This window comes from Suncus etruscus, chromosome 13 (genome assembly GCF_024139225.1).
Source record: "Suncus etruscus isolate mSunEtr1 chromosome 13, mSunEtr1.pri.cur, whole genome shotgun sequence".
NCBI classification, from domain to species: Eukaryota; Metazoa; Chordata; class Mammalia; order Eulipotyphla; family Soricidae; genus Suncus; species Suncus etruscus.
The window spans coordinates 83,305,546-83,313,821 of record NC_064860.1 but is presented as its reverse complement, the minus strand read 5'-3'; the positions used below and the strand labels follow the sequence as shown (position 1 = coordinate 83,313,821).

The 8,276-nt window shown below is 32.0% G+C and overlaps 1 non-coding gene across 1 annotated transcript; it reads left to right on the top strand.

Annotated features, from left to right (window-relative positions):
* The first annotated feature begins 418 nt into the window (after positions 1-418).
* LOC126026351 (small nucleolar RNA SNORA51) lies at positions 419-551 on the top strand. Its single transcript, XR_007501643.1, has one exon. It is a non-coding gene; the product is annotated as a small nucleolar RNA SNORA51 (small nucleolar RNA).
* The last annotated feature ends 7,725 nt before the right edge of the window (positions 552-8,276 follow it).

The window sequence follows — 8,276 nt, the reverse complement described above, 5'->3', positions numbered from 1 at the left end:
ATCTTTTACACCTATACTGAGACAATATGAGCAAAAAACATAAAATTGTTTTAGAAAAATAATTTGTAGGTGCTAAAATAATTGGTAGAGTAGTATAGGGCACTTGCCTTACATACAAGCAATCCTAGCTGGTTCCCTGGACTCCTGACAGAAGTTATTCCTGAGCCAGAAGAGAGTCCTGAGCATCCCAAATAAATAAATAAATAAATAAAAATAATCTTTTGTTATCTTGCATATAAGTTTGTATTTGTTTTTCCTATATTATAAAACCACATTATTTTCCAGGTTATAAATATTGCATTATTCTTTCTAGCCAATAAAGTAATCATAAGTAGAAAAATCTATAAAATGATTTTTTTTTACTATTCTCACAGTATTTTGTCAAATGAGATAGCTTAGAATATAGTAAACAAGATAAGGCCTCCCAATTCTTACCACAGGCTGTGTTCTTTACATTGACTGTATAAAAAGAGGAGGTACAGTAAATGCACCTCATATACACCTCAACACAGGCCCTTTCCCTGGTCTGTATTGTGAATCGGGGGACAAAAAAAAAAAGGATATATTAAACAATAGATTAAGTTTACAAACATATAGGATACAATATTAGAATTTAGGAAATTTAGGAAACTATTGATAATACTGTATATTAGAATATAGGAATATAGTTATATGTATACAATATATGTTTATTATAATGCAATATTTTATATATAACTGTGGTATTATAATACAAATATATAAGATAATATAGAAGTACATTATAATATTCAAATATATTTACATGAATATATAATATAAATATTTGATTTGTAATTATTATTAAATAAGTCCATTATTTAATAAATTTTAATATTTAATTTGACTTAAATATACAATAACATAAATTTATGTTATTATTTAATAAATTTATACTTAAATGGATTATATACATTTATTGTATAAATATATGTGTAATATTATTTTAACTTATTATATTATATATTTAATTTGAATATGTTCATTCATATATTTATTGTGTATAAATATATCATGATATATTATATATCATATATACCGGTAGATATATTCTACTATATAGATATTATATATAGCATATATATATATAGAAAACACTAAGAACAATAAATAGTACTTTATCTGTCTCATGTGTACATACACATCTTCTAAATAGTTTTTGGGGACTAGGATGCTGGGGATCGAACCTGGGTCCATCTTGAGTAGGCCCTGTGTAAGGCAAATGCGTTACCCACTGTGCTATCTCTCTGGCTCCTGAATTGTTTCTTTATCATTTTACTCCAGACTTTCTTTTAAAGAAAACTTTACAAAAGGGCAAACATCTTTGAAGAAAAAACTAATGCTCTCCTCCTGGGTATAGACAGATCGAATCTTTTCCACTAGTACAAAAATAGGAAAGCTTATACATCTCCCTATAAGCAAAGGTGGGAAAGTTTGTCTGAAATTCTTTAAAGACTAGAATTTTCAACTTTATATTTTATTTTTGCCTCTTCCCCTTTTCCTTGCTTCTGCTGTTTCAGTGATCTGAAGTCACACACCTAACCATGATTCGCTCACACCAGAAATTATACCTTTTTTTTCTTTTTTTGTTGTTTCCATAGGTCTCATTTACCTCTGGGTAAGTGCCATGGATTTATCTTTAGGCATTACACCTACAAGGCAAGTGATCTGTCACGAGTAGTTACTATCCAAATCATAGGATTAGAAACTTTTAGTTGTAAGAGAAGCACAGCACGACATCTCTCTGGTTTCATTTCCAAGTGACCCTTTTTGAATCTGGGAGTTGGCAAGGAAGAAAGCAAACATGAAATAGCTGATGCCTGCATTATCATCTGTAATCAAATCTGCTGTCTCTCAGATTTATGGAAATTTCAAATCTTTCTAACATTCATGAGTCTACAGCAAGCTAACTTTTGGCTTATAAGTGGAATATAATTTTAGACCCTCAGAATTCTTAACATAAAGACATTAGAGTGAATGTCTTATTATTTATAGGTATTTCCAACTCTTATAGAGAATTATTACTTTAAAGAATTGCCTTGCAATCTCATATAAAAGCTGCCCATTATTGTTTATTCGTGATAGATATGTTCCAACACCACAAAAAGGTCTATCCCAAAATACTACTGAGCACTAGATATACTATATTTTTTCTATGCTTAAATATCTATGATAAAATTAAATATATATATATAAAACATATAATTTAACAGCAACAACAATTGAACTAAATTGATAGAAGAATTTTAATAATACACTTCAATGAAATCTATGGATTGGTCTTTTATCACAATATATCACTATAAATAATAGTATGTTTATATACTATGCTTATATCTAATCTATGTATCTCGGGGAAAGTAGATGCTAACAACATTGCATGATTAAACCTGACTATAATTTTAACACTCTGGACCCCTCGTTAATAATATTTTATGCATTTTTCAGCTGTCATAAAGGAATATGGTGTCAAGTTTGAGAGTAAAAGACTATAGTGCCTGATGACTGGCACACTTTTATCTCTTATTGACTGTTTGTGATTCCAGACAAAATACTTAGGCTTTCATTGCAATTAGTAATGCACACTTCATTGAGTTGTTACATAAATTCTGGTCAGCTATAATGACTATTGTTACTATCTTCATAAGTTAAGAAAATTAAATGATTCTGTTCTATGTGATTTAGCAGTCATCAAAATTTGTGATGGATTGTATTTGGGATAAATGTGTGCTGCAGGCATCTTGCGTCTCAGCATTCCTAGTGGAACAGAGTCTTTCATGAGAGGAAAACAGGTAACATGAACGGCCAAATATGAAATAAATGAAACCACACAGACGTTTCTGGCAGGAGTGAGACAAGTTTAATTTTTTGAGCACGGGAATTTATAGGGGTAAAATTAGCCAGAGGTAAAGAATAATTATAATCACAAAGCATAGTACAACAGTAACAATACCTAAGCTATGGGTGTGACTGTAAAAATTCTAGGTTACAAAAGAGAAGGTCACAACTCAAGGTATCTCAAGGTAACTCTTGCAAGCTTACTTTAAATGCAAAATTAGGATTAGGAGGAAGTAGAAAATATCTAGGAACTTGATCTTTACTAGACTGGACTCTATTGTTTTAGAGGTTAAGTAAAGGGAGGAGCCAAATTCCCAAAAATGAGTTTCCCTATTTCTAAAGGAGGGTCAATAGTCAATAGCCAGGATCTGCATTCTGGTTATAACCTTGATTACCAGAAATTGCAGCTGCAAGGACATATTTGAAAAAGAGAGAAAAATTGTCTTTGCTTTTAGGGCTGGTTATATCCAGAAAAAGGAGTTCTCAAATAAACTTTGGTGCTGAAATTTCTGAGCCAAATTATTTGATAGAGACCATTATTTTGCCTGATATATACAAAGGAGAGATAGTCAAATACTGGCTGAAAATGTACTGCCAGGCATCTCTTTGGAAATTCCTCAACCATCCACGCAGGGGAAAAAGGCGTCCACAGCGGGCCTTTTGAGGAATCCCATGGGGGTTAAATTAGTTCTACCCACCAGGAAAATTTGAGGATACATCTGGTGGGCTGAGCCCCCCAAAAGCTTAGGTATGCCCTGGCAAATGTGTCTATAATGCCTCAATTTTCTAATAATTTAATATATTCGCTTTAATATTTTTAAAGTTACTATTACCTTTATGAGTAAGGGATTTTTTTTACCAACTGAAAATATTAAAATAATAAACAAAGGTCAAATTGGCAATCAAAACCATTACTTATTATTTCATTTATTTTTTGCAAAAAATTATTTATTTTTGATACCTAACTATAAGTTTTTTATGTAGACATAATTTTTTAGATGAAGATTTGTTGACATAGTATCTTTTGTCTCTTCCACCAAATTCTGAAAATTATATTTTCAAGAATGATCAAATGGCAAAAATTCTTTATAAAAGTAATTATAATGGGAAAGTAGAAATTCAAATAAAAATATTTTTAATAATGTTGGAAATCATGACAAATCAATTCAGTTTACCTTACTTCACATATGAAAGTCATATAATTTAGCTTGCCTCTTTAAAATATAAAAGCACAAATTTGAAAGGTATTCTTCAATTAAAAATAAAATAACAATAAGTCATAGTACAGTTTTAACTATCATCAGTTAAATAAAAATTGTTTGAAGCCTAGAGACATAGCTGATAAATTTTACAAAATAGCTAAATTTAAGAATTTTCTATGACACCGTTTTTAAAGTATTTTATTATTTTCCAATGTCCTCAAGTTCATCTTATTTTTTTCTGAACAGAGACCATATTTAGTTATGTGCTAACTCTTTTAAAGATGCTTAAAATAAAACTTACAAATGCCCCCTTCTGCCTTCCCAACATTTTATATTCTGATCTCTTATTTTCTCCTTTTTCTCCATATAGCTCATATCTCATCATTTCCTAAAAAAACTTTCTTTTTTTATAATTTTTATTTAAACCAATGTGAATTAGAGTCTTCCACAGTTATATTTAAGGTACATAGTGATAATGAATTAGGACCATTCCCACCACTAGTGTTGACCTCCCACCACCCCTGTACCCAGCATCCATTCCATACATCTTCCCTTTGCCCTCTGGACTACTAATGTAACGTGTCCCTTTGCTTGTTGTTGTTTGGGTTTCTTGCTTCTATTGTTGTTGACTTTGGGTTGGGTATTTAGGCTGATTTTTTTTATTTCCACTCAGTGCTCATGAGACTGCTTGCCCCTGTTAGCATACTCTTTATTTTTTTTCTCAATTTATGAGGCAGAACAAGCTGATTCTTTCATCTGATATGTGGTGTAGATTAATTACTATATGCTGGCCCTGTTGTTATCAGGAATACAGCAACCTAAGTAACAATTCTAGAAATTGAGTGAGTGAAGTGGGCAGAATTCAAGATTCAGTCCTGCATCTTTGAAATAAAATGAAATGTGACCTGTTCTGACTACATAGCAGCATCAATCAGTAGGGTCACACATCTGGAATGTACAGAGTAAAGGCACTTGTCCTAAGGTTTTCCTCTACTCTTTTCTTTATCTGAGCTAGCATCAGAAATTTTGACTTTTGTTTTTGCTCTGAAACACACGAACATGTTCTACTCTGGATATTTCCAAAATTAATTCATAGTTCAAATTATTTTTGCCACCATTACAGATTCATGAATGTACTTCTTTTCTTCTTTTTTTCTTTTTCTTTTTAATATCTTTATTTAAGCACCTTGATAACACACTTGATTGTAGTTGGGTTTTAGTAAAATGTACTTATTTTCAATTTAAAAAAAATCTATGAAAAATTATAGCTACAAAATTGCAAGAATGATATCTAGACAACATGGAACAAGGCTGTAGGGCAGTGACCAAGGCCTGTTTAGAATTTTGTAACCCTGAGTTTACTCTGAGCATTCTGTCTGGGTGTTGTGTTCTGCCTGAAAGCATATTAATACATTCTGTCTTCTTGTAGCCAGTGAAGCAGAGAAAAACAAACAAATCACCAATTACCACACAATCGCTATTGGCAAATGATGCTCAAATTTTGCTTTTATTGTTATTTGCTTTGGTTTTTTATTTAGGTCACACACAGAGGAACTCAAGAGTTCACTGCTGTCTCTGTGATTAGGAATCATTCCTGTACAGGCTCATATGTGGTGCTGAGAATCTAACCTCGGTTAGCCACGTGCATATTCAGTACTCTACTTTGTAATATTGCCTTGGCCCTAACACTTTACTTGTAAAAAAATTTCTTCACAGCATAATCTTAGGAAGCTTGCCCTTCTCGACCCCAACGGAAGGATACTGAGGCATGTGGAGGTTAAATGCGTTATCCAAGGTCACCTAAGAAGTCAGGAATTAACCCAAAATAGCATCCAGTTCTCCTGCCTCCTACACCACAAGTCCAACCCCTGGACCATATTTCCTGATGGCAATGAGACATTTGACCACAGCGGTTTGCCAGCAACATCAAAAAGCATTTGCCAATGTAATTTACCTCTTTGGGAATTAAATAATAATACCATTTTACCTTAATCTATCACCTTTCTGTCCCTAGAGGAGCCTAAAGTGCTAAGTGCTTTAGTTATGAGTTTTAGCAGCTTACATTTAAATCACTTCACACATAGTTAAAATGCAGCTGTCCTTGGTGTCACTGTTGCAGCTGTTAAACATAAGTATCCCGACTGTTAAACATTTATTGAGCACCAACGATGTGCTAAATGTTAAACAGAATGAAAAATTTGAATTTGGGGAGTTTACAGGAACTAAGAAATGGAAGGAAACTACTTAAAATGTTGATGACATATAAATAGAAATCAGACTAGCACTGGAACCCGCTTCTCTTTCTAGTGAACATAATCAATCAAGGATCTGAAAAATTGCAGTTGGTTGTAAAAAAAAAAAAGACCCTTAGATGAATGCTTTAAAAATGTGAAAGTAATGGTTTAGACCACAAAGCTGTTTCAGATTCACTTCGACTCACTCTGCTAGTCTCTACCTGATTTCTCATGTTCATTTCACATGCTTCCTGCTCCGAGGCACTTACATGACAAATCTTAAATAGCAAAGTCCCACAAGTTTAATATAACCTGACCCGCTTTTCCATGGAGATTCATTATGTTACTAAAGACATTTCTCCCAAGTAGAGAAAATGAAGCCAGAAGTAAAACAAAGCACACTAAATGACCTGGTTAATGGAAAATAATAATTGTATGATAAAATGAAAGTTGTAAGTTACTTTTTGACCTAAGCTCCAACTCCATAATGACAAAGCGGGGGGGTGTTCTTTTAATGACTGAAAGCCAGCTACAATCATGTTTGTAATCAAGGTGCTTAAAGGTATTATTAAAAAAAATCTATGACATGTCAGAATTAGCTCTATGCACTTCTCATTGTGCAATAGAAATTATGAATGGCATTAATATGCACTTTTTAAATGTGACCTCATGAAAAGTCAAAGGGTCAACTTCAATAATACTATAAATTATAAAAACTCAATATGATTTTTATTAATTAGGTATAAAAGAAAATATGAAGGAAAACAAAGGACAGTTTAAAGAAATAAGAAATCCCAGATAAAAAATATAAGTTATGACTCTTCTTGGGAGTCTAGAACTTGAGAGCAAACTTCAGTTTCACAGATAGCATTTTATAGCAGTTTGTGTTCAGATAATTTTTTTTTAAAGAAGAAAAGGGTGACCTGATATTTAGGGATGAAGAAAGATAGAAATCCAGTAAAGAAACGTATCAGATGTGCTGTAGATATGAACCAACAAAGCTATCACCTTTTTTCCCAAAAAGAGGGCTGAGAATAAGGGTTTGAAGCTCTTTCTTCTTCCACAGGACTGTTTGTTATAAAAGGATAGGATGAGCATAAAGAAAAATTCATACTCAAGTGTCTCTCTGTTCCTATGTTTCTGATCTTATATGTTAGGAAGATTTTTTCATAAACAGCCAATTGAATTTCTTCTGGAAAGATTGTAATATGAAGAAGGTGAAATGCATTGAACAAAAGTTCTATGATGATATATTATGAACTAATATAAGGTTTGTTCTAGATTAATGAAGAATTAAAATTAAAAATTAATTTGGAATTATTTTAATTAAATATGTTTTTCAGATCTTAAGTAATCAGGAGATATAAACAGAAAACTCTGGTAACTTAGATAAAAGTGAAAAGGTCTCAGTGATGCATTCTACCCATTTACACTATATGATACAACAATAAATGAAGGGAGACATAGCTTGTCAGTTATCTAATCTCTTATGTCATAAGGGGAATCTAGTTATTTTTTTAAGTTTATTATTTAAACAAATTTATTACATCCATGATTGGAAGTGTTTCCGTTTTTTCTACTTCATGAAAGAGTCTTGCCAGGATTGGTAGAAGTTCCTCTTGAAAGGTTTAAAAGAATTCATTAGTAAATCCATCTGGGCCTGGACTTTTGTTTTTGGGCAGACATTTGATTACTGTCTTAATTTCCTCAATAGTGATGGGTGTGCTTAGATATGCTACATCCTCTTCATTCAACCTTGGAAGGTTATAAGAGTATAAAATGTATTCATTTCTTCCAGGTTTTCATTTTTAGTGGCATAGAGTTTCTCAAAGTAGTTTCTGACTACCCTTTGGATCTCTACCATATCAGTAGTGATCTCTCCATTTTCATTCCTAATATGAGTTATCAAGTTTCTCTCTTTCTTCCTTTGTTAATTTTGCCAGTGGTCTATCAATCTTGTTTATTTTTTCAAAGAATCAACTTC